The 27,160-nt window shown below is 40.7% G+C and overlaps 1 protein-coding gene and 1 long non-coding RNA gene across 7 annotated transcripts in view; one reads left to right on the top strand and one right to left on the bottom strand.

Moving 5' to 3' along the window:
• Positions 1–27,160, bottom strand: part of ANKS1A (ankyrin repeat and sterile alpha motif domain containing 1A) — a 180,965-nt gene that overhangs the window by 115,659 nt on the left and 38,146 nt on the right. The gene's annotated exons all lie outside the window — the stretch shown is intronic.
• On the top strand, positions 907–3,407 carry LOC121029327 (uncharacterized). Its single transcript, XR_005789681.1, has 2 exons — positions 907–1,968; positions 2,799–3,407. It is a non-coding gene; the product is annotated as an uncharacterized LOC121029327 (long non-coding RNA).

Below are 27,160 nucleotides of genomic sequence, written 5' to 3'. Positions count from 1 at the left end.
TTTTTTAAAGTAACGATATTGGAGAGGGCAAGGAAGAATATGACTGATGAGAACCTGTGGCTTTTGAATCCCACCTCAAATGCCTCTCTCCATTCATTTAAAAACTGACTATACATTGATCCATGGCAGGTGGCATGCTGGATCTAGAGGTAGTGATGAAGACGAACAGGCCAGCCATACAGACACAGCCTACTCTATACAGTGAGGCAGGTGCTGACTGAGGGTCTGCTCGCAGGGCTATTTGGGCATGTATTCAACAGCTAAGTTAAGTGTGCCCCCTACATGCCGGGCACTGTTCCAGGGCCTGGAAATGCAAATGAGAAAAGACAAAGTCTCTGCCTTCATGGACCCAGAACTCTGGAGGGAGGGAAAGTGAGCAAATAAATAAATAGAAATATGGTGGCAGGTAATGGTAAGTGCCATAAAGAAACAAAGGAAGCAGATCGGGCACTCTAAGACTCAGGAAATACCTCTCTAAGCAGGTGACCTTGGAGAAGAGATCTGAATTCAGTGAAGGAAGGAGGGGCCTGGATGTCTGAGGGGGACAGGTAGGGAGAGCATCAAATGCAAATGGCCTGAGAAGGAGCATGTTTGACATGTGGCTGGAGAGCAAGAAGGAGCAGGGGGCTCTACGTCCAGGGAACAGGCTTACAAAGGCCTCAGGTGCGCTGAGGTCAATAAGCGTCCACTAAGCATCTACTGTATGTCAGGCTCTGGTGAAAGATACAAAGTCCACACTGAAGGAGAGGGGTAGCACTTTCAAAGCAAGAGGCAGGGACAGAGACTCTGAAGTCCAAACCATCATGACCAGACACTAAGTCTCTAAAAGATGGATCTGGATTCAAAGATCCATCAACGACACCCACAATTAAATCTACATATCACTCTTCAGACCTAGCAAAACTCAGGCAAAAACCTTAGGTAAAATTGCTGGTTTCTGTGAAATCAAGTAAGAACAGCAGAAAATACAGAGACGCTTATTCTATCCAGCACAGTAAGTCGCCCAGTTCAAATGTGCCCTGATCCATAACACCTTTTGTGGCTCTACTGGCTCATATTAATCTCACCCACCTCAGATTTTCCAGATCATCTATGGCACCTTCACCACAGCATTTATCACATTTGACCTTGAACCACAGTGAATTTTTTACACTGCTCATTCACACCACGTATTTTAAGTTCTTTGGGGAAATCCCTTGTGTTTCCAAGAGCACAGCACTATGCAAGGAACTGGCTTAGGGCCACCAGCTTGCAACTTCTAACACTGGGTTTTTACCAACCTGCAGTAGGTCTTTATGCACTAACAGAGTCGCTACACCTGTATCCATTAAAAATGGCAATCTCTTGAAGGGACATACAAGAATACTGCATTTGAGATGTCTGTCTATAAAACACAGGAACAGAAGAACCGTAAATTAGAACCAAAGTGCCCAGCCCACTTTCATCTGTGACTATTCTATGGGATCAGATCTCAGGACTGAAGGATATCCTAAAGTGGCTCTGTGCTGGCAGTAAGCTTGCTTCATGTGGTTGTCCAGCCACTTAACTGCTTCCTTCAGACAGACAAGCAACGGCAGGCATCTCAGTGGGCCGGCAGAGTGTCCAATCCAGTTTGATTCAATTAATGTTTATGCACTACCTTCCATATACCATGGTGCTACACAGTCTCCACCCTACAGTGGGGAAGTCAGGCAAGTAAACAAATGACAACACAGAACAGTGTGTGACATTCTGAGAAGGAAGTATGCCAAGGGTAGCTTATAGGGAAATGGAAATAAGGGTGGTTTTGCATAAGAGGAGACACTTGAGCAGAGCCTTAAAGCTTAGAAGGAATCAGCCGGACGGAAGAAACAAAGAGGCAACACCCAAACTCAAGGTCTTTCAAGTAGTCCCAGCAAACGGCCAATGCACGTACTGTGAGTGGCTGGAGCTCCAAAGTGAAAGAATGGTGGCTGCAAGCATGGAGAGGTAGGCCGAGCCAAACTATGAAGGGTCTTGGAAACTAGCAAACTCTGAGTGGGGGGTAATCAGATGTAGGTTTTAGAGAAATCCTTCTGTTGACATCTGGGAGATGGGAACGTAGATGGCTAATTTGCTATTCATCATGCTGTTGCGAGGGCCTGATATATTTCAGAATTGGGGGGGGGAAAACATCACTTTGCCAGGCAGTTGTGTAGATGATGGAGTGGAAGTGGTGTGTGACTAGGTCCATGGAGCCCGGCTGGAAGTCAGCAATTCAAGCATGCAGTGAGGACCTGAATGAAGGCAGTTGTAAAGACAGAGAGAAAAGGATAGATTCAAGAGAAAACAGAAAGGATCTGGTGACTAAATCAGGGTAGGGGCACAGGGTGAGTGAGAAGCGAAAAATTCAATACACAATGAGAGTAAATTCAGGAGGAAAACCAGGGCTGCTCTGCTTTGTGAATGGGATGTTGTGAGGTAGAGGAGAAAACGAGGGGGAGGGAAGAAAGTTTTGTTTTGGTTTAGTTAAGGCTGAAACGAATTTGGACTCCCCCATGCAGATAGATGTCCAGTCAGTAGGTGGGTAGCAGGGTCCGGAATACCGTGGTTACATGGTCAGTTTAAAATGATAATTTTCAAGTGTTTACATGCATGTTCCCCGTATTTGACCCTTACAACCGTATTTATGGAGTAGAAAAATACATATTATTGTTTTCATCTTATAGGTAAGAAAACTGAATTTCAGATGATTTACTGCTTATCATACAGCTAATTAATGTGGCACTGCAACAAAATCCCACCTCTGACTGCTACTGCATGTTTTGTTTTTTTTTTAGTTTCTCCAGGATCTTGAACTTGACTGTTGAGAGAAAACAACTTTGGGCTATATGGGTCTCCTCCTGTATTAATTCTCAGGAGGTCAAAGACTCTCAGAGCGGCACCAAGTCAGGAAAGGGCCTTCTCCATCACTGACTATAAAGAGAGAGCAATGGCAATGAACATGAAGGGTAAGAGAGGTTCTGAGCAATCTTCCAACCAATTCCATTAAATCATTAAGGTGTAAACAACAGTTTGTCTCATCAGCCTTTTTTTGCCAAAGGCCTTCACTGTTTTTCTCTTTTAGTTATCCTTGCAAAGGCAGATTTATCGTTGAACTTCAGCAAGGGCTGGCAGTTTTCCAACACAAGGAAGCACTGTCCAAAGTCAGTCTAATTTTAAAGATTTCATCTTACTCAAACAAATTTGACACATCCTTACTAAAACGCTTTCTACATATTTAACTGTTGAGGTTTAAAAGAAGAGATAACAAGGAGCCCATGAAACCATCCCCGTTGTCAAAGAAGCTTGTGATCTTCGGAGAAAGACAAAACTTATCAACATGAAACAATTAGACACAAAACCATCCAAAACTGTGCAACCCCCCCCCTAAAATCAAGTTAACTGGGGAAAAGTGAACATGTGTTTTACTCCTGCTCATTCCTGATCCCTATCAAAATGCAAGTAAATACAAACAGGAGAAAGAGAACAATAAACATAAATATGAACATTTTTTCGAAGATGAAAAGTAGGTAAGTTAGCAGAACTGAGAAAGTGAATCCCATGGCCATAAAAAGAGATGCCTTTTCTGCCTTCACACATACACACCTTGGGAAGGCTCAGGGATTAGAGGTACCAGGTGGCACACGAGGCTAGGGATAAGGAGGGGTTGCAAACAAGAACTTGATACAAATTCTGTTTATGAAGAGGCATCAGACCACCAAATCTCTAGCCACATCCCGGGCAGCCAGTAGACGATTACAGCTGTACCCAGGCAGGAGAAGGTATATCTATTCTGCGAAGAAGCTGGACGGGCTCCAGACTGGGGGAACCTCAGGAACAATAAAAGGCAGAGAGAGGCACTGTACTGAAAACAGAAGCCCTAAAAGGAAGTCTGCATCCTGAAGGACGGGATCTCAGCTCTGCTCCCAGAATGCTGGCAGCCCCACCCCCACCCCCCAAATAGAAGGTTGGAAGATTCTTTCCTGCAGAAACCAAATGATTCCACAGAAAAGTTCAATAGATGCAGACTTTTGGGGATTCCCCATCAAACCAGGTAGGTTCCTGCGCAATCATCCTATGATATAAAACTCATCCTTGCCAAGTTCTTCCCACCTCTATACAGACCATCCAATTTGCTTCTTAGTGTCTTGCTCTTAATTGAAAATGACAACCAAAGACGAGCATACATTTGATTGAGGAAGGTGTTCAACATGAAACGACACAGCACAAAACAAACCGAATAAAGGGACTCAAAGGAACGGAAACTGAAAACCAAATAAAATCTCAACCCAAAACAACAATAACAAACTGTGATCACACAAAAACAGGATTAGGAAAAAAACCTGCGACAATTAGTGAAAAGTTTTTGGAAATTAAAAAGTGATAGTAGAAATAAAAACATAATTAAAGAGCTAGAACATAAATTTGAGTAAATCTCATAGAAAGTGTAACCAAGGAAAAAGATGGGAAATACAAGAGAAAGGATAAGAAAATAGGAGGACCAAGAGTTCCAGAGAAAAGAGAGAAAGCAGAGAGGAGAATATTATCAAAGAAACTATTTAAGAGATTTTCCTAGAACTGAAGGATTTGAACCTCCAGTTGAAAGAGTCCATCCTATGTTCAGAACAACGAACAATTTTTAAAAAGACCCATCCCCAAGGCACACTGAAATTTCAGAATACATTTCAGAAGTCATGGGATAAAGAGAACACATTTTCCAGAGACAAAAACCAGTTTGCATATAAAGGACTGAGTGGCATCAGAATTTTCAATAGCATCTCTGGAAGCTGTAAGACAAAAGAGCAATGCTCTCAAAATTCTGAGGCAAAATGATTTCCCACCTAAGATTCTACAGCAGACAAATTATCAGTCAAGTATGAAAAGAGAATAAAGATATTGTTAGACATGCAGGGTCTCAAATTTTACCTCCCACACACCCTTTTATCAGGAAGTGACTGGAGGATATGCTCTACCAAATAAATGAGCAAACCAAGAAGAGGGAGATAGGCATCCAGGAAACAGGGCCAAAAAAAGGGAAAGGGAATCAGCCAAACAGCAAGCCTTGAGTGTGGCTGGAGGACACCGGGCTCCAGGGGCGTGTCTGTGGGAGAAAATGAAACTGACAAGACCAACTGAAGTGTCTGCCTGGGATGTGGAAAATAACATTAAAGGATTTAAAAAGCATGGTTGTAGTTTGGAAATTAAGAGTCAGCTGGGCAGAGGAAACTCTGAAAACCAACAAGAGAGGCAGTTAATGAACCATATAAGAAAAAAAAAAAAGATTTTAGTATATTAATTGGGTTAGTAGGTGAATACTACTGGCCGCCAAAATAATACAAACATAAACATTAGGTACTGATGTAACTAAAAATTGTGACCTGAAGGATGAAGGAAGAGGTAGTGGATTGACAGAGGACAAGAAAGCTAAAAACTCTTCATAACAGACTGATAGAGGATGGCTAAAACTTAAAAAAAAAAAAAAAAAAAAAAAAAACAAGAAACAACAGCATACAGCATAATAATCTGAAATATGGATGAAATACCTACAGAGAGCTAAAAGCTGGAAATGTTCGCTTTCCCAGAAAGGAACTCAGGTTCCTTCTGGGAAGAATGTCAGAAACGATTGTGACACTACATGACAGGCTGGATGAGTCCCTGTCAACTATGAAATGTATGATTTTGGTCACCTTGGCTTTTTGTGGCCACCTGTTTGTTTCAAGCATGATGAGAGGCAGTCACTTTGAAGGGTTTATTCCATCATGAGAGGGAAACACGAGCAGAAAGGCAATGCTCCATTTTAACTTCACAGGTGACACAACTCACACAATGAACTTGGAAGGATGGCCTCCCTGTTCCTCAAAGCCAGCAAAGAGGGCTCCCCTGCCTTCTGCCAAGGACAATGGTTTCAGAACAGACATATTGGTTACATCCAGTGTTGCTGTCTACAGCATCCTATTCTAGGCCCTTCTGTTTCTAGTCGGTAACTGGAACGAACACACCCAATACCACACACACGTAAGTCCACAAGTTGTTGGAGACCAGGGAGACTGTGAAACCCAGTACATTCACTGAATGACTATGAACGTTCAAGGTCATTGCTATCTGAGGCAAGCCTGGCACTGCCTCCCCACCGAGGCCTACAGCAGGGAGGGGAACGTGAACAGCAGCACGAGGGGCACACAGTGAAACTGTTGTTTCACTACGGACATGGACATGACAATCTAGGAGGAACGCTGCCATGAAGTGAAAGTCACTACAGGAGTACTCTGCTGTTAGAATATATTCATGAGGGTTGATGTAGAAATCAAGTTTTCATAAGCCATATTTCCCCCATGGTTTACACTATTACTTCGGGGGCCCTTATCTTTTATTCAATTCAATTTACCTTGGCATGGCTTCTTAACACTGTTTCTGTTCTACAGCTGTAAAAAAAAAAAAAAAAAAAAGGCACAGAACTGCTGAACTGCATGAAAATGACCTCCAGAGTTCAAGATTCTGATTCGACCTTAGTGAGTCATTCAATGCATGCACTCATCGAGCAAAACAGTTGTCATACTGCATGCTCCACGACAGCGGGGACTGTGCTTGTCTCATGCCACCTTCCCAAGTGGCAGTTACACAGTACCAGGCACCCAGAGAGAAGAAAGGAAGAGGCCACTGTTCTACTCTAGTACCTTACAATAAATAAGACCAAGTCTCTGCTCTGAAGAACTTCAGAGACACAGAAACAAAAAATTATAATGCAATTTCCTATGTGCTATAAAAGAACTGTGCAAAAGCTAAGGGAACATGGAGGAAGGCCTGGATGAATGGCATTTCCATTAGCAAGAAAAGGGATGAAAGGGCTTTGTAAACAGCAGGTAGAATGTGAGATCACACTGCAGCCAAGGTGATGTAAAAGCAGACACTTCCCAGTTTTCTGCATTCTTCACCCAGGGTCTCTTTCCTAGAAGACTAGGCTCCTTCCTGCCTCTTCCCAACCCCCCATTTCCAATTTACCTCTTCAATTCCGATCAGCTTGAGCAAAGCTCTCCTCCTAGGAACGTCTTCCTTTCCTTTACAGGCCAAGCAACTGGCTCTTCATGAGCTACTTAGAGAGCTTCTTTTACTTTGCCTTCATTACAATGTTTCAGTTTAGAGTTCTGTATCTGCCACTATTTGAGTCTTTCTCACTAGAATACAAACAACCATGTTTACCACTGTATGCTCACTGCCAAGAAAGAGCTGTACCTGGCACACGCTGAAAGCTCAAAGAGTAAGAGAAATCTACACCTAAAGTAATGAGGGAGCCTAGCTACTCAAAGAAAGGTATGGTAATTTTTAGATTAGAGAACTCAAATAGCCTTTGCCAAGTTATTTCTTGGGTAAAAAAAACACTGCACAAATTTTACTAAATATACATGCACACTCATTCCACCCTAAGATGACATGTTACCCTAGAAAGAAAAAGCACTGTTTCTTCTCTTGTTTAGTGTGTGTGTGTGTGTGTGTGTGTGTGTGTGTGTGTGTGTGTATGTGTGTGTGTGTGTGTGTGAAGAAGTGCTTATAAGAACGATGTGCTCCCTGGCTTGTCAAAGTCCAGAGGTTTAACTGGGCTGAGGGAGGAAGGCCAGGTACCTTCCTCAGTCACGTTTGCAGACAAAGATGCCTTCGCCTTAGGGAAACCATAAATCCAGACTTTGAGACCCCTTTCTTGGAATTTTGACTCTAAAAGGCCTGGAAATAACAGCTAACATCAAATGTTTACTAGGGCACCTGTGTGGCTCAGCTGGTTGAGCGTGTGACTCTCAATTCTGGCTCAGGTCATGATCTCAGGGTCGTGGGATTGAGCCCAGTGTTGGGCTCTGGCTCTGCACTGAGCATGGAGCCTGCCTGGGATTCTCTCTCCATCTCCGCCCCCTCCCCTGATTACCTGCTCGCTCTCTCTCTCTCTCTCTCTCTCTCTCTCTCTCTCAGAATAAATAAACATTAAAAAAAAATGTTTACCATGAGCTAAGTATACTTTAATTAAAGTGGATTAAAAAACCCACTGATCACTTCTCACCAGAACCCTAAAAGGGAACCCAGGAAACTGACAAGTACACAGGTGAATAATTTACCCAGGGGTATAGAGCTGGGAATGAGCGACACTGGGTTTTAACTCCAAAATCTCAACCACTGTGCTATATACAACTTCTTGAAACACGCTCTCTCCTTACTGTTTTTCTCATTCCTGAATAAGAGGACTCCCCCATAGCTCATCTTCTCTCATTTCCGCCCTGTTTCACATTCCCCACTCCTTGTTCATTCTGTCTTGCTCTTTTTCTTTCTTGCCAAGGTCATAGGAAACCAATAAAGACGACTGAGAGAGAGGCACTATGTTCTAGCTGGGAAATGGGTCCCAGAGGGACAGGAGTAGACGTAGTTAACTGAAAGACTCCCATTAACATTTCCAGAAATCCAATTAGTGACAAACTTCATTACTTAAGGTAACTATTGAAAGTATTGACATTATAATGAAAGATACAAATTAACTAAATTCATTAATCTTAAGGTATTCAACATGATTATTTTGTTGTTTTAAGCAAATTAAAATGACAAGTTCAATATAGAAATAATATATGCAAAAGGGATGAACACCTCAAATAAAATTTATTATCAGATTTCAGTTCCTACAAACCTCACATATATTTCCTAAATGCCCCAAGCACCACAGACAAAATTAGTATCGTGAATGTGGCTAATAATGGAGGCTTGAATGTCAAGGATCCCAATTTGTTCACACATGCAACTGACCAAATGCGTAAATCCTGGACTTGCCACGTATTAGCTACAAACTCTCCAGTAAATCACCTAACGTCTATGTAAAGTGGAAATGTCACTTGCCCTATCTCTAACCTTGAGATGGCTATTTTATGGAATAAATGGGATAATTAATGTATGTGAAAAGTGTAAACTGGAATCTAAAATATAATGGCTTCGTATCAATATCTAAAGTGAGGCAAGGCATTCCGAACAATGAAAACAGTCAGTACAGACGTGCTGACATGAAGAAACATGCAAGATATACTAAGTAGAAAATGCACCTGTATAACAGGATGTAGAGTATGATCTCATTTCGGTTACAATGGTGTATTTTTCTAAGCCTATACTCATATATGGAAGGCTACATACCAAACTGTTAAGACTGACAAGTTCTGGGGGTGAGGCACGCATTACTTTAGTAATAAAACACAAATACACACACACACACACACACACACACACACACACACACACACTGACAAAGACACTCTCCTTGACTAAACTTTAGTCAGGTTCCTCTGAGCACTCTTTTTTCTTTTTTTTAATAGTCATTCTATCTTATTTTATTTTGTAATTTTACAGAGAGAGAGAGAGAGAGAGAGAGAGAACACACACGCATGCGCACAAATAGGGGAGAGCGGCAGAGGAAGAGACAAAAAATCTTATGCAGACTCCATGCTCAGCGCAGAACCCAATGCAGGGCTCAATCCCACGACCCTGGGATCATGACCTAAGCTAAAATCAAGAGTCGGACTCTCAACGGACTGAGGTGCCCAGGCGCCCCATGAGCACTCTTTCAATTAGGCCTGGTGGTCCCCATTCCATCTTTGGCCTGCGCAGCCAAGTTTTAACAAGAATCCTGTTAAGTAGGTTTAGCAAGAACCGCACACCGCCCCCCCCCCCCATCTGATAAGGTTCTTCATCCCCCACCTTTGGTGTCTAAGTCCTTGGCCTGCCTTTAATGAAAATCCTGTTTGGTCAGTTTAGCAAGAATCCCCCTACTCTGCTGTCTCCCCTTAATTTTTCATCCCCTAAGCCCTCACCATGCTCCTTGGTTATAAATCCCCACTTGTCCTTGTTGTATTTGGAGGTGAGCCTCATCTTTCTCCCCTTGCAGTGGTCTTAAAGTCTTCCTTACTGTTTTAACAACAGTCAGAACAACTTTTACAACACACACATCTACTTTTTTAAGTGAAGCCAGATCTAACCCAGGAACACGGGCTTCCATTTATGAGATTCTTTTTTTTTTTTTACTGTTTATTTATTTTTGGAAGAGAGAACACGCACATGCCTGCAAGCGGGGGAGGGGCACAGAGTGGGGGACAGAGGATTCAAAGCAGACTCTGCACCAATAGCAACGAGCCACATGTGGGGCTTGAACTCATAAACCGAGAGACCATGACCTGAGCCGAGCCGAAGTCAGACAGTCAACCGACTGAGCCACCCAGGCGCCCCCGTTTATGAGAGCTCTTAAGAAGGAGTATGGAGAAAATTTATTTCTGGATTTGGCCTCCTTTTTAAAAAACCTCTTGTGGTCTTTGATTTTTCCAGCCTCTGGAGGATGAAAATCAATTATTCCCATTTGCTTCTGAATGGAGCTCTTCAATTACAGACGCTAAGAACAAGCTTGCTTGAATGAGGGCAGTACCAGTCCCCAGGGGAGGGGACCAGATGGGTCAGTGATTTCAAAGGCTAGTGCATTTTAGAAGATGGTGTAGGAATTGTACATAATGGGTATGTACCTTTAAGTGATGGTGAGGTTAAGGGAGGTAAGTCAACAGGGGGTTACCAAATCCCAGATATTCTACATCCTAAAACAGTTCACAAATTTGTCTCTTTCTCTCCATTTCCAAAGTCACTGCCCTACTTCTGAAATAACCTCCAAGATTATCTTGATTGCCTTAGGTCTCCTCCTTCATCGACAAAAGACAAAAAACACTCTCTACAACGTTGTCACTATTAACTTTCTAAAATACATATACAAGCGGGTATTCCTTCCAAAGAGCTTTGGGTAACTCTTGCCTATAGGAAAAACTTCCTGCCTCTGCCATGCAGTAAGAATCTTCCCAAGCTATCCCAGTTACCCTTCTGGCTCCACTACCCTCCACACTCTCGTACACACCCTGGGCACCAGACACGTGCCTCCTGTCTTTGTACTTGGTATTCTCTCTGTTTCATCCTATTTTAGTCTCTGTGAAATCTCAAACATCCTTCAAAGCCCCAATCAAATGCCACCCCACTTTTCAGGTGGTATTAACTTTATCCACATCTTTTCTTTATAGTCCTCTACTTACAGCATTACAATACTCTGTTGTTTTTTTTTTTTAATTTGCTTACATTACAATACTCTTGTTTTTTTTATTTGCTTTATTTCCTTCATCAAAAAACAAACTCTTCAAGGGCAAGGGCCTTGTTTTATTCCTCTCTCGTTCTCCAGTGCCTAAAACCATCATTTCTGAAACCTTTACTTTAGAGATGAGGAAACTAAGCCACACTGAGGAGAAGAGATAGCTAGTGAACAGCTGAACCAGACTGGAACCGAAGCCTTGTGTCTTCCTATGAAATGTTCTTTTTACTACAACACTGGCCAGGATAAACCTACCTTCCTTCCTTCCTCATATGACACTTGTCCTCAGCTCTCTCCTTTCATCACCTCCCTTGCCCTTCTCCCTTTACTTCTTCTCTTCATGAAGTGACCTATCAAGAGGCTTGAACATTCGGTGCCACAAACAGATAAATGCCCTCATTGTTAAGGCTCAGAGTCATTTTGCTAATGGGTAATCTCAGTGTGAGGAATGGTCTGGTACTGTGAGGTCAGGGGAAAGGAAAGGAGGTGGGGTTCAGTCCATGAGGTTTGCAAAGGAAGCTAGAGCATCCTGACGGGGCTGATGCGTAACAAGTAATCTCCCACCCTCAGGCCTACCTGGCATCTAGTCCATGGCAAAGACTTCTTATTCAAGTGCCACCATTCACCCTGACCAAAAGAGTCAGGATACAAGTAACCACCCCCTTTGTGGAATCATTTTACTACTAACCTCCTCTCTCCTTTCGTTCTATGGAGCCAAGGTAACTTCCCCAAGCAGAGCATTTCCTTTCTAAAAAGCACATTCTATTCTTAAAGAAAACAGGGCAATTATTTCTTAAAATATATACTTACAGGTTATACAGACTGAATTTTGCCGTGTCAAGCTTTTCTGTCTGAACTAATTTTAAAGTCATTTCCCCATAATTTAGTAAGTACCGTAGCCACTTAGTTCCAACTTCTGTTGGTGAAAACAGCTGAACAAGGCACATTGCTTTGGAAATTTTTAAAAAACAAAACAATAACACAACAAAAACTTTTGGTTTTAACTAAGTCCAGTTTTCCTCATTTTTTTTGCTATTTGTGATACGTTTTAAATCTCGTTTAATTCTAGAGCCTTCCTCAAGAACTCTACCAAGATCTGTATTTAATCAGCCTCTCAAATCTATGCTATTTGCCAAATACCTTTTCTAAAGTTCCCCAAAAGCACCTACTACTACCCTGTCCTTGGAGTCTGTCCAAAAATAAGCACTCACTCTGGATGACTGAGAACCCCGAAAGAACACCTGACTGAAAAAGCAAGGGCACGCTGTGTGTAGTATCTACCAAATGAGAAATAAGAGACTTGACCTTGAAAGTTATCAAAGAAATAGTTTCCCAAACTGGAAGGCTTTCCCACCAACAGCTGTTTCCTTCTCAGATTACAAATGTGCAAGAGGCAGCCATTTACAACAAAAACTCTATATGGGAAGAAATATACCTCCATATATCAGTGACTAAGAGGAAAGCCCTATCATCTCCCAAAGGCCTAGAGTATGAAGAAACCCATATGATTATGTACCTTTAATGAGTCTAATAGATGTTGTCTTTTGGAAATATAATGGCTGCAATAGAGTCTACTAGGTACTAGGTACCATATTAAACACCTATGTTAGAGCTCTAACCAGTAAAATAAGAACTCCCATTTCACAAATTTTAACATGCTCACAAAAAAGTACATAAAACTAAAGAGAGGTGACGCCACTTGCCCAAGGACACACAGCTAGCATAGGAAGCCAGCATGCAAAATTCTTCTCCCTGATCCACCATTCTATTAATAATGAAAGCCTTAATTTTACTAGTGAAAGTCTATGGGCTCTAAAAAAAAAAGTTCTGATATTTCTGTATTAGATCCTAATACTTATGCCTTTGTGCACACATGTATATAGCAATTACTGGCAAAAATTTAGAGATTGAGTCAAAGCAAGGCTTATTATGGCTCTGAACTGTAATATGAACTAAAAATCACACACTTCCAGCTGGTTCTTTGAAAAGATCAATAAAATTGATAAATGTCTAGCCAGGCTAACCAAGAAGAAAGAGAAGACACAAATTACTAATATCAAAAATCAAAGAAGAGTGGGGCACCTGGATGGCTCACTCGGTTAAGCATCTGACTCTTGATTTTTGGCTCAGGTCATGATTTCATGGTTCGTCAGATTCAGCCCCGTGTCAGGCTCCATCAGCAAGGAACCTGTTTGGGATTCTCCCTCTCTTCCTCTCTCTCTACCCTTCCCCCACTCACTCGCGTGCTTGCACGCATGTTCTCTCTCTCTCTCTCTCTCTCTCTCTCAAATAAATACACATTAAAAAAATGAAAGAGGAGTCATCACTACTGATCCATGGACTTTAATAGCATAATAAAAGAATATTATGAACAACTCTATACCCACAAATTTGATAATTTACATGAAACGGACCAATTCTTACCAAAACTCACACAAGAAAAAATAGATCATCTGAATGGACTTATATCTATTAAAGAGACTGACACAGAAATTAATAACCTTACAAAACACAAGGCACCATGCCCAGATGGTTTCACTGGTGAATTCTACCAAACATTTAAGGAAGAAATGATACCAATTCTCTGCGATCTCCTCCAGAAAAGACAAGCAAAGGGAACACCTCCTAACTCATTCTAGGAGGCCAGCACCACCCTAATACCAAAACCAGACCTAGACATTATAAGAAAGGAAAATTACAGACCAGTATTTCTCATGACCCAGATGCAAAAATCTTCGAGAAAGGACTATTAAATCAAATAACAATACACAAAAAGAATTATACATCATGACTAAGTGGGATTTATTCCAGGTATACAAGACTGTTTCAACATTTGAAAACCAATTAGTGTCACCTATCGTGTCAACAAGCTAAAGCAAAAAAATCATATGATCCCACCAATATATGCAGAAAAAAGCATTTCACAAAATCCAACACCCATTCATGGTAAAAATTCTCAGAAAACTAGGAATGAAGAGGAGCTTCCTCAATTTGATAAAGAATATCTACAAATACACCTGTAGCTAACATCATACTTAATGAGAACAAACTAGATGCTTTCCCCTAAGATCAAGAAAAAGACAAGGATGGCCCCCGACCATCGCTCTAATTCAATGTTATACTGGAAGTCCTAGCTAATGCCATGAGAAAAGGAAATAAAAAGTTTTCAGATTGGGGGGGCACCTGACTGGCTCAGCTGGAGGAGCATGCAACTCTTTATCTCGGGGTCATGAGTTCGAGACCCAAACTGGGGACAGGGATTACTTAAAAAAAAAAAAAGTATTCAAATAAGGAAGGAATAAATAAAATAGATAATATGGAGAGTCCTGAACAATCAACAAAAAAGTCCTCCTAAAAATAATTATAGCAAGGTTGCAGGACAGGAAGTTAGTATACAAAAGTCAACTGCTTTTCTATATACTAGTATATACCAGTAATGAACAATTGGAAGTTTGAAGTTAAAAACACCACCATTTACATTAATTAGCACCCCAAAATGAAATACTTTAGTATGGATCTAGCAAAATAGGAACGAGATCTATATGAGAAAAACTACAAAACTCTGATAAAAGAAATCAAAGATCTAAATATAGAGGCATCTATGTTCATGAATGGGAAGATTCAATATTATTTAAGGTATCAATTCTTAACCAAGTTGACCTATAGATTCAACACAATCCCAATCAAAATTTCAGCAAGTTATTTTGTGCATATCAACAAACGAATTCTCAAGTTCATACAGAAAGGCAAAAGACCCAGAATAACCAATACAATACTGAAGGAAAAGAACAAAGTTGGAGGACTGACACTATCTGACTTCTAGACTCACTAAAACTGCAATTATCAAGCCAGTGTGGTATTTGGGATACACACACACACACACACACACACACACACACACACACACACACAAAATAGGATCAATAGAACAAAGAGCCCAGAAATAATCTCCCACAAATATATTAATCTTTGACAAAGGAACAAAGGTAATTCAATGGAGAAAGCATAGCTTTTAAAACAAATGGTACTGCAACAACTGGACATCCACATGCAAAAAATGAATCTAGACACAGACCTTACAGCTCTTACAAAAATTAACTTAAAATGGATCATTGACCTAAATGTAAAATGCAAAACTATAAAACTTCTAGAAGATAATAGGAGAAAATCTAGATGACCTTGGGCTCAGCAGGGACTCTATAGATACAACACCAAAAGCATGATCCATGAAGGAAAATATTGGTAAGTTGGACTGCGCTGCAATAAAAAAACTTCTGTGAAAAGCACTCTTAAGAGAATGAAAAGACAAGCCACAGACTGGGAGAAAATCTTTGCAAGACACGTACCTGATAAAGGACATGTATCCAAAACATGCAAAGAACTCTTAAAACTCAACAATACGAAAACAATGCAATTTAAAAGTGGGCCAAAGATCTGAACAGACACCTTACCAAAGAAGACAGACAGATAGGAAAGCAGTATACGAAAAGATACTCAGCACCACATGCTGAGTTAGGGAATTAAGGTATTGCAAATTAAACTACAATTAAATACCACTACATACCTACTGGAATGGCTAAGATCTGAAACACAACACCAAATGCCGTTGAGGATGTGGAGCAACAGGATGCTCATTCGCTGCTGGTGGGAATGCAAAATGGTACACCCACTTTGAAAGACAGTTTGGCAATTTCTTATGGAACTAAATCCAGGCCACCATATGATCCAGTAATTGCATCTGTAGCACTCAACTGAACTGAAAATTTATGTCCACACAAAAACCTGCGGGTGAATGTTTATAGCAGCTTTATTCATAATTGCCAAAACTTGGAAGCAACCGAGATGTCCTTTTGAGTGGGTAAACTGTGCTACATCTAGACCTAAGAATGTTATTCAGCGATAAAAGGAAATGAGCTATCAAGCCAAAAAGACATAGGGAAAGAAAGTTACACGTGTATTACTTAGTTAAAGAAGCCAGTCTGGAAAGACTACCTATAGTAAGATTCCAACTACAGTTGACCCTTGAACAACACGGGTTTGAACAGAGCAGGTCCACTTACACATGGATTTTTTTTTTTTATATGTAAATACAATACAATACTATAAATGTATTTCCTCTTATGACCTTAACATTTTCTTTTCTCTAGCTTATGGCGTTTTAACAGAATACAGTACATATAGCATACCAAATATGTGTTAATCAAGTGTTTATGTTGTCAGTAAGGCTTCCAGTCAACTGCAGGCAATTAGTGGTAAAGTTTTTGGGGAGGCAAAAGTTATACATAGATTTCCGACTGTCAGCGCCCCTAACCCCCCACGTTAGTCAAAGGTTTAACCAGTAGAGGCAAAACAATAAAGACAGTAAAAGATCAGTGGTGGCCTGGGGTACAGGGGATGTGGAGGAGAAATGAAGAGATGAAACACAGGCTATTTTCAGGTCAGTGAAACTACTTGTATGATTTTGTGATGGTGGATATACACATTATGCATTTGTCAAAAGCCACAAAACTGTACAACACAGAGTGAACTCGAACAGACTTTAGTTAATATTTCAATATTGGTTCATCAATGATAACAAGTATACCACACATTCAAGATGCTAATACCATGCATACAAGATGCTAATAATAGGGGAAACCAGGGGCACCTGGGTTGCTCAGTTGGTTAAGCGTTCAACTTCAGCTCAGGTCATGATCTTGCGGTCTGTTCTGTGGGTTCGAGCCCTGCGTCAGGCTCCGTGCTGACAGCTCAGATTCTGTGTCTCCTCTCCCTCTGCCCCTCCCCTGCTTATGCTCTCTCTCTCTCTCAAAAATAAATGTTTAAAAAATTAAAAAAATAATAATAATGGGGAAACCATGGGGGTTAGGGGGAGGAAGGGCTATACAGGAACTCTGTAGTTTTTCAGCAATTTTTCCTATAAATTTAAAATTTCTCTAAAAAAACTAAGGTCCCTGGGTGGCTCAGTTGGTTAGCAGCCAACTTTGGCTCAGGTCATGATCTCAAAGCTCATGAGTTTGAGCCCCATGTCAGGCTCTGTGCTGACAGCTCAGAACCTGGAGCCTGCTCGGATTCTATGTCTCCCTCTCTCTCTGCCCTGTCTCAAAAATAAATAAACATTAAAAAATAAATAAATAGGGGCTCCTGGGTGGCTCAGTCAGTTAAGCGTCCAACTTCGGCTCAGGTCATGATTTCGCAGTTGGTGAGTTTGAACCCTACCTCAGGCTCTATGCTGACAGCTTGGAGCCTGGAACCTGCTTGAGATTTTGTGTCTCCCTCTCTGTCTCTCAGGAATAAACAAACATTAAAAAATTTTTAAATAAATAATTTTTTAATTTTTATTTGTCTCTTAAAAAAATCCCACACTCCCTAAAAATGAACACTAATGTCAAAAATAACAATGTACAATGTATAATCCAAAACATGGGAAGACAAAAATCAGCATCAGAATGAAAAGGGGCATAAACCAACACGGGTGGTACAATTCAAATGCAAGTCAAGATCCTAACTTTCCACTCCCTGCCTGCAGTCTTCAGTTCTCAACTGAGGGATAAGTCGAATAGAGGTTGGATGCAATTACCCAAATCGAAATATTACAGAGATAAAAGAAACTGTAGAGATCAGCCACCTACTCACTCACTCTTTAGGTGGGGAGCATGAAACCTAAACATTTAAACTGTCTTAGTGCCAAGAAGACAACAGATTACATCTCTTTTAAGCTACTAACCTCAAATCTAGACCATAAAACTGAAGAGTATTTGAGCTCTGACCACTTGTGATTGACTGTTCACAGCACATCTCCAATTACTGTGTCATGTACTGCTAAGTACCAGTTGTTCTGGTAGAGAACATTTTCCCTTGGAACCTAATTCCTCAAGGAAATGAGAGATGACCAAGGTGTGACCTAGTCCTCAAAAGACAGCAAAATATTTTAACTGCATATTGGTAGGAGAAATTCCACCTGACCACTAAGAATCCCCAAAAGACTCTGAAAGAAAATGAGACATAATAAACCTCCAAAAATTAAAGGCAGTCATAGTGCTAAAACCTCTCTGTATCCAAACTGCTCAAGTAGGACAATGTTACTTAGAATCCAACAGTTTGTAGGCTGTTATTATTATTAACCCCTAAAAGGTATCACTTCTTTTCTTTTTCTTTCTTTCTTTCTTTTTTTTAATAAGGTATCACTTCTAACCACCCCAACAACTACACTGAGAATAGCTCCTAGAAGTCTCAGATCTCAATTTAATTTCCTGACTCCTACAGTGTGTGCTCAGTCCTGTTCCCCACACAAGTCAGACCACGTCCCTCTCAGCTTTCCTAGCCCAGGTCACAAACTGCTGCTTCGTGACATCTCTGAAATGTCTTTAAAGAATGAGCAGCTGTCAATTTTAAGGACTGACTAAAGTTATACCAGGAATGTCAGGAGTGTTGAACATCAGAGAACCTGATGTACCCATTAACATATTAAAGAAGAAAAACCATATGTTCCCTTCATTAGATATAAAAGATTTGTGAACTCAAAACTCTCTGGTGATTTAAAAAATTTTTTTTTAATGTTTATTTATTTTTGAGACAGAGAGAGACAGAGCATGAACGGGGGAGGTTCAGAGAGAGGTGGAGACACAGAATCTGAAGAAGGCTCCAGGCTCTGAGCTGTCAGCACAGAGCCCGACGCAGGGCTCGAGCTCACGGACTGTGAGATCGTGACCTGAGCCGAAGTCGGACGCTTAACCGACTGAGCCACCCAGGCGCCCCTCTCTAGTGATTTTTAAAAAACTTCTTTGGGGGCAAGCCCCTCCCCAGCTCATGCTTTGTGCAAGCTTTCTCTCTCAATCTCTCTCTCTCTCTCAAAAAAAAAAAAAATATATATATATATATATTAAAAAAGAACTTCCATAAACTAATGTCAATGATATACAGCAGAAAAAAACAACTTGCAGATTATGTATCATTATCAAAACAAAAATGGAATACATTTGTAAAAGCATAGGGAAAAAACCCTAAAATTACATATATATACATATATATACACATATACACACACACACACACACACACACACACACACACACACAAATACACATAGAACTGCTGGAGAAATTGAAGGGAGGAAGACACACTATAGATTCTATATTGACTTTTCCCATCATGAAGATGTATTTTTTTAATAATTTAAAAATTATATTTTTGTTTTAGAAAAGTTAGGATCAATAGCACTCCTAATTGTGACTCAATTTTATATCAAATGTACAGAGAAGACTGTCTACTAAGAATCATCAGAAGAAAAATATTTCTCAGTTATATAGACTGATATGAATTAAATCATCTCTCATTTCCATTCTTCCTCCAAATTCTCGTCCTCATCGTGTGTGTCACATGCAGACTCCCATTGGTGCCGTAAGGATAAAGGTCATACCAAGGGTACTGCCCTCAATGCTCTGCACATTGATTAAATACATTTCTCAGGAGAAACAATGTGAAACAGCACATTCCAGGCTTCTTGGATCCATCTTCAGGTCAGTGAACTGTATCGGTCAACTCAGGGTGCTCAGTGAGATAAGGAATGTATAATTAATCTTTTCATTATCTTCCAAATTTATGGGCGGTTGTTTTCCAGAGCTCCCTCTGTGCAATCTCAACTTCAGAGACATAAAGTGCTCATCAGACAGTGCAAAATACACTCTGTTCTTAATCCACATAGCTGCTTATCTTAGTACTATTCTTGGCTCAAAAGATAAGTGAATAGTCCCTTCGAAGTCAAATCTGGAAATGAGAGCATTAGTGGCCATCTAACCAGGATCAAGCTGACTAAAACTCATTATGCTTACACCACAGCACTTCCTCCAAAGCCTGCTCAGGTGGCCTCGGCCACAGTCCACAAGAGCTGGGAGCAGCTTGCTGTGGTTGGTTTTTGTACCTTCATATACTTTGCAGAAATTTCTTCTAAGCAGAATGAGGAAACCATTAACAAATACTATGCGATGCAAAGCATTAACTGTCCTTAGCATATTCTCTAATACTTTTTTTTTTTAAGGTTTATTTACTTTGATAGAGAGAGAGAGAATGAGTGTGCATGAGTGGGGGAGGGAGGGAGAGAGGGGGAGAGAGAGAGAGGGAGAGAGAGAGGGAGAGAGAGAGAGAGAGAATATGAATATCCAATCAGGCTCTCTGCAGAGAGCCTGACTCGGGGCTCAATCTCACAAACCGTGACGTCACAACCTGAGCCAAAATCAAGAGTCAGCTGCTTAACCAACTGAACCACCTAGGTGCCTGCAAATACTTTTCATTTGTGATTGCTTGAAAGCAAATAGCAGAAGGCAACTAAATACTTCACCACAGTGCCTGTCATAATATTGCCAAGACAAACTGGACTAATTCATGATAAAAGTACTTATCAAATGCATACTACAACCTAGATGTCCACTGAATCAACAAGATCTGCAAGCAAATTCCACAAATCTGAGGAAATATACAGGATCAGATCAGGTGAGTTTGTTGAGATGATTTGTGAATTCACTCCTGTGAAGCTGTTAAAGAGACTTCCTTCCATTTTCCCTGTCTGCAGGAGGCATGCTTTCTGATCTGTCCCATCCCTAAAGGTAAAGAGTCTGCCCTTCAGGGAAGGACTCCTGCGACACACAGACAGCGCTGCTGGTGATCAGCCTGTAAGCCTGTCCACTTCAGATGTTAATGTGAGTGAGCTCACTTGGCTGCAGATCAAGGCCACAATTACCACCTTTACTGGTAATAAAAGTGGTATTTCTATCTCCATCCATCTGTGTATATCTCACTCTTTCCAATTCCTGCAAAAACTAATAAAGACAGGTATTCTTTTTAACTGGTTCCCCTATACTTCAGAAAACCCACCTCCAAAGAACCTAAAAGCAGTGCTCTAACCCCTTATATAATCTATAATCAGATGTTTTTAAAACAAAAATTCAGAATTCTCAGGACAACTGGTTATACTCTAACATTGTAGTTACTTACAAGTTTCAAAGCCATTATTTGTCAGACTCTTCCAAACTCAGAGAGGGAAAAACAGAAAACAACAATGTAAAAGATCATTAAGGTATCTCAGGAGTCAGAAAACAAAACTAAGTAAAGGATAAAAATTCAAATGTGACACAAACACACTTCTGGGAGAAGAAATAGAGAAATAAGTATGTTATATGCATGGCATAGACCGTGGCCGTGAGAGGCATGTGACAAACATTTGTCCACTGGGGGGGGTAGATGTCTGTGTACGTGAAGAACAGAATGATTTGTGACAGGGCAGGGACAATGATACAGGCCTGTTCCATAGAGCAATTTCACTCCATTCCCCAAGGGAAAGGAAAGCTCTTTTTGGGGAAGATATTGGAGACCTCCCCTGCCCTTTAATTCTAAAAAAGCTTAAGTAAAATTGATTTTTTTTTTGAAGCCCATTGAATAGGCGTAAAAGGATTGTTCCCAATCTGCTTGATGCCTGAAATTCTTCTAGGAAAAAAAAACAAAACAAAAACCTTTTAAACTGCAATTAGAAATAAATGGCTTAAAATATGCTTTGAAAATGGTTGAGAAGTAATGCATTTGGTACAACTACATTTTACTTAATTATGAATAAGTGACATCAAAGCTTTCCCAGCTTGGAGGGAAGGAAAAAAGAATAGGAGGTCAATAGGCGCCTTAAGTGGAAGAGAGGTCACTGCAGAGGGAGGTATAGGTTAAGGTAGGAGAGGAGGATGTAAAACCATCACTTAAAATGATGATGTGTTAGAAAATTCAATGACAAAGAAAAGTGTCCCAACATATATTAGACCAAGTTCTACAAGAGTTGAGACTACGAGGTTATGGGCTTAGTTTGGGCCCTAGCACCTTGCCCTAGTAAGTTTCCCCACCATGAACACTATAAAGACTGTTACCAGACTAATTTCCCTAAAGCCAGAGTCTAATCATTACTAAGCTACTCCACAACCTTCACTGGCACCCATCAGCCTTCAAAATGAGGTCAAAATGACTCAGTGAAGAAGGGTTGATGACTTGTGTGGTCCAGCCACAACGTCTATTTCCCAATCTTATTTTCTTCACTACTTCAGACCCCCATTGATTCAGCAAACTTCAGCTTTTCTCCAAATATGCACAGCCTCTTGGACTTCAGTGCTTTCCCCATCTGCCTCTCTCCTGATGGTCTGTGTTTTGATGCTCACTTCACCACAGAGGAGGGGGTGCTGAGCACTCTAAACCAAGTTCCGGAAGCCCCCTTCCCAGTTGCTGGGAACATGCCTCCCCATCACCACTTCATGGGAGAGTCACTTATTTTAGATAAGTAACTTGCACCTCCCTTCTTTCAAGGTTCTCCTTACACAGCTGGTGACCAGAGATGTTTAGGAAGTCTCAATGCCACTTTTAATATTAAAAATGCTGGCGTGTATTTTACCCAGTGGGGTTTTTAACAACATGTATTAATTTCAAGTGTTTTATGCCTCCAGGATTTAGTTTAAACACAGGAGACAACTAAAATTCCAGGAATGAGGAGCCCACTTATTTTAAGCAGTTCCCTTTCACAAATTCAAGTACAAACAACAAAGTCTAACAAAGTCAGAAAGTCCCAGCTCCACATTTAATCTCAGCAGTTTTTAATGCAAACTAACGTTAGGTAGTCCCACTTCTGATTCAGAAGACGGAGCATTTAAAAACGTAAAACCAGCCCATCCCCAGGCAGAGAAGCATGAAAATGGAGTCAGATCTCCTAAGCATATAGTAAGGACAGAACTCAAGAGATTTTCTTATATTAGAGTGAATACAAACGGCCTCACGTGGCCACTGCTCTAAAGGAGATAAACACAGATGAAAGAAGAAACCTGAGCAGCTTGGTGTTTGAAATAACTGAAAAAAGTGATCCGCAGCAGTCGTATAAAATAAATTGGGAAAGAACAAGAAGAAACAAGGTTAAGAGAAGCAGGGTGAGGAAAACAGAGAAGAGTAAGACAAGAGTGTTTTACCTGAGATGTAGACACTTTTTTTTTCTTTAAATGCCTTAGCCAAAAGAAACAGGTTTCACATGTGTAAGAGCAAGGGAAGCTTGGTTCAGAGCCAACCTGTCATGAAGCCCAGTTTCCAACACTTACTAAGAGGCAAAATTGCAAAGATTTTTTCCTTGTGTTAAGTGTCGGGGGGGGGGGGGGGGGGCCCCCCCACCCAAAATGCAAATGCAAATGAGAAAATGAACAATAACTAGACAGGGTCCTTGAGTAAGGCCAAAATAATTTAAAGCTAACCAAGCTCTAGGCAAGCTCCAAAGACTACAGTGAATAAAAAACCAATTTCACCCAGTGTTGTAAGTGTCCTGGGAACTAGAATGAGGGCTTCCTTCCTCATCAGCTCTCTGGAAAATGCTTCAATTTGTAAGGGGAGTAAGAGAAAAAACAAAGCTTCCAACTTTCCAAAATACACAGTTATTTGGTTGGTTCTTCCATTCTTCTCCCTCTCTCCAGCTCACTCCTCCAAATACCACAGTATACTCGTCTAGAGCCACAATTTCTGGAATAACAGCCATAAAATATCAGCTATTGACTGCCACATGTTTTTTAACCTCAAATGAAAATAATGTTTGATTGCATTAATTCCCATCTAATTCATTAGTAGTTTTCAAAGGCATTAGCCCTGAAAATGCTTTTGGAAGATGTCAGTCAAAGCTACAAAAGGGTAGGAAGAAATCGGTACGATATCAAAGGAAGTCAAGTGTTTGAAGGAAGGGCAGGCAGTTGCTTCCAGAAAACTTACAGTTTTTCCATGTATAAATCCAAAACAACCTCCTTTCTATCACTCTATGCATGACCCCTCTGCCACCCTGCACTTAGAATCTTTTCAGGCTTCTATTTCTAATAGCTGACTTCAAAAAAAAAAATCCATTTAACCAATGACATTTAGTCTCTCAAAGTAGTGCTGGAATGATCAGTGACACAAATTTAAATTCTACACTGCTAAATTAAACTTTCAAAAAAGGACTCACTCTTCTAACTCAACAATAAAAATAAAAATAACCAATTCAAATGTGGCCAAACGATTTGAAAAGATATCTCTCCAAAGAAGAGAGCTAATGGCTAATAAGCACAGGAAAAGTTGCTCAATATCATTAGCCGTGAGGGAAAAGCAAATTAAAAAATCACTTTATACCCACTAGGATGGCTAAAATAAAAGGGACAGTAACAAGAGTCAGCAAGCAAGGATGGGAAAAAAACTGGCACCCGTATACACTGATGGGACTGCAAAATGGTACAGCCTTTTTGGGAAACAATTTGGCAGGGCCTGAGAAAGTTAAAGAGAGTTACCATATAACTCAGAAAGTCACTCCAAGAGAAATGAAGGCATACGCCCCCCAAAAAACTTGTATATTAATGTTCAAAGTAATAGCCAAAACATGGATACAATCTAAATTTTTACCAACTGGTGAATGAAGAAGTAAAATGTGGCAAATGCATACAATGGAGTATTATTTGGCAATAAAAAAGAACAAAGTACTGATACTTGCTATTACATAGATGAACCTTGAAAACATTATGCTAAGTAAAAGAATCCAGTCACAACCCAGACTGCTATGGATCACTTTTTCTAGTTATTTCAAACACCCGGCTGCTCAGGTTTCTTCTACTGTCTCTTCTGATCTCCTGTTTGTGTGAAATGTCCAGAATGGGCAAATCCATAGAGACAGAAAGAGTAGTAGTTGCCTGGGGAGACTGGAGGAAAATGGGGAGTAAATTCAAGTGTGTAAAGGAGTTTCTTTTGGGGGGGTGATAAAAATGTTCTAAAATTAAGACTTTTGTGATGTCTCTACAATTCTGTGGCTATATTCTAAACTACTAAACTGTACACTCTAAGTAGGTGAATTTCGTACTGTGTGAAATGTATCTCAATAAAGCTTAAGAAAAAATAACACACACTATCTGACTGGTAGATATGACCAGGGTAAAGACAAGAATAACACATTCAGGTTATGGCATACAAATCTGTGTCTGTCTTGTCTCAGACACAAGCAGATGCTAAGAATCAGAAGCTTTGGACCTAGAAAGGGACCTGAGAAAGCATCCAAACCAACCCCCTTATCTTCTAAATGAAAAAAGTATGGTCAAAAGGGGGAAAATGACTAAGGCAGAGTTGAGGCCAGAACTGAAGTGAAGGCCTAATCCCATGCCAGATTCTCCAGTCTCTCTGTACCTTAAACTTTCTCAGCACTACCCAGGGTCTTCCAAATGGCTGCTGGAGGTCCAGCCTCAGCCCAACCCATCCCTCCTCCGGAAGCTATCGACTGTTGGAAAGTAACTCTCTTGTATCTGCAATTATGTGTCCATTAGACTTTGAACACAGACTAAAATACAGTCAATGTTTCAAACCTCTGACCTAAATAATGTATGCATAAGGATTCTTTAGTTGGAAAATAATATGTAAAATGGAGAAAAAAGATGAGCGTACATTATCTGGAAATGTGGGAACAGTAAAATGTTGAGTCTTATTATTCAACGCTACCTGTTCTTTTTTTTTTTTTTTAATTTTTTTTTTCAACGTTTATTTATTTTTGGGACAGAGAGAGACAGAGCATGAACGGGGGAGGGGCAGAGAGAGAGGGAGACACAGAATCAGAAACAGGCTCCAGTCTCCAAGCCATCAGCCCAGAGCCTGACGCAGGGCTCGAACTCACGGACCGCAAGATCGTGACCTGGCTGAAGTCGGACGCTTAACCGACTGCGCCACCCAGGCGCCCCGACACTACCTGTTCTATACAGGGGCTATTGTGGAATTACAGAAATGAAGAAAAGTGCTTCTCCTAGAGTCTCTAGTTTACAAATGTAACAGATTCACTCATAAAAATATGTTATTGGCGGGGCGCCTAGGTGGCTCCGTTGGGTAAGCATCTGACTGCAGCTCAGGTCATGATCTCATGGTTTGTGGGTTTGAGCCCCACCCACATCAGGCTCTGTGCTAACAGTGTGGAACCTGCTTGGGATTCTCTCTCTTTCCCTCTCTCTGCCCCTCCGCCACTTGTGCTTTCCCTCTCTCTCAAAAATAAATACATAAACTTAAAAAAAAAATGTTACTGTGCAAAATAGAGATCCTACAGAAAAAAAAAAAAACACTATGAATCCAGAAAAGGACACTCACACTATTAATCGTCTAGTATTTTGTGCTTCTTACTCAACCATTTTCTGCCCTATTTAGCTCTTTGGAAGTATCCAGAACATAAAGGGGTGTTATTTGTCATACATTCACCTGACTGTGGATTTCCCCAGGCTTGCATGTAGACCATAGGGGACTTTCCTAAATGCAGGAAAGGCAACTCAGCAATTGACTTCATCCCTCAACCCCAGACTGGTTGGAAGAAAAGGTACAGCAGTTCCCTCCTTCAACCATTGTAAGTCACTCAGGTTTTATAAGATTTAAATATCTCTTAAGATTTGGTGGTTCCATGAAATAGGGCCATTTTGTTAGGAGTAGAAAAAGAATAAGGGGAGGGGCCAGGGGTTCTTCTTTATAAAGATATAACTTGTTTCTGAGAAATTCAGAACTAAGAAAGCATGAAGGTCCAAGCCTTTATTTGAGATAAGCATAAAACCCTTCCCTAGACCAAAGTAATAAGGAAGAAAGGTCAACTTCTGATGGGTAGTGTACCAACTGGAAAGAGGACTTGGCTACACTTGTGATCACCATGATGGGAATGAAACAATACTTCTCAGGAGACCTAACATTCCTAAGTTTGCAAAACTGCTGTTAATTTCCATGACAGGAAATTGTGCAAAGGCAGAGAAACTGGCTTCATTAGAGACAAGCAGAAGAACAGGAAGGCCAAAAGAAGGAGGAGACCATTAGAGCCCGCCACAGGTCATGTCCATCAACCCTAATGCAATTTTGTGCAGAATGTCAGCATCTCTATTTTACAACAGGAATCTGTTTTAAAATTTAGAAGAATTCAACAGCCTGCCCAGGTCACACAGAGAGCAAGTGGCAGGGCTAGAGTATGAACACTGTTTTGCTGGACTCCACAGTCCCGGGCTCCCA

This window comes from Herpailurus yagouaroundi, unplaced genomic scaffold (assembly GCF_014898765.1).
Source record: "Herpailurus yagouaroundi ecotype Mexico unplaced genomic scaffold, PumYag 139, whole genome shotgun sequence".
NCBI lineage: Eukaryota > Metazoa > Chordata > Mammalia > Carnivora > Felidae > Herpailurus > Herpailurus yagouaroundi.
The sequence above is the reverse complement of the archived record's forward strand: the minus strand, read 5'-3'. Positions and strand labels throughout refer to the sequence as shown.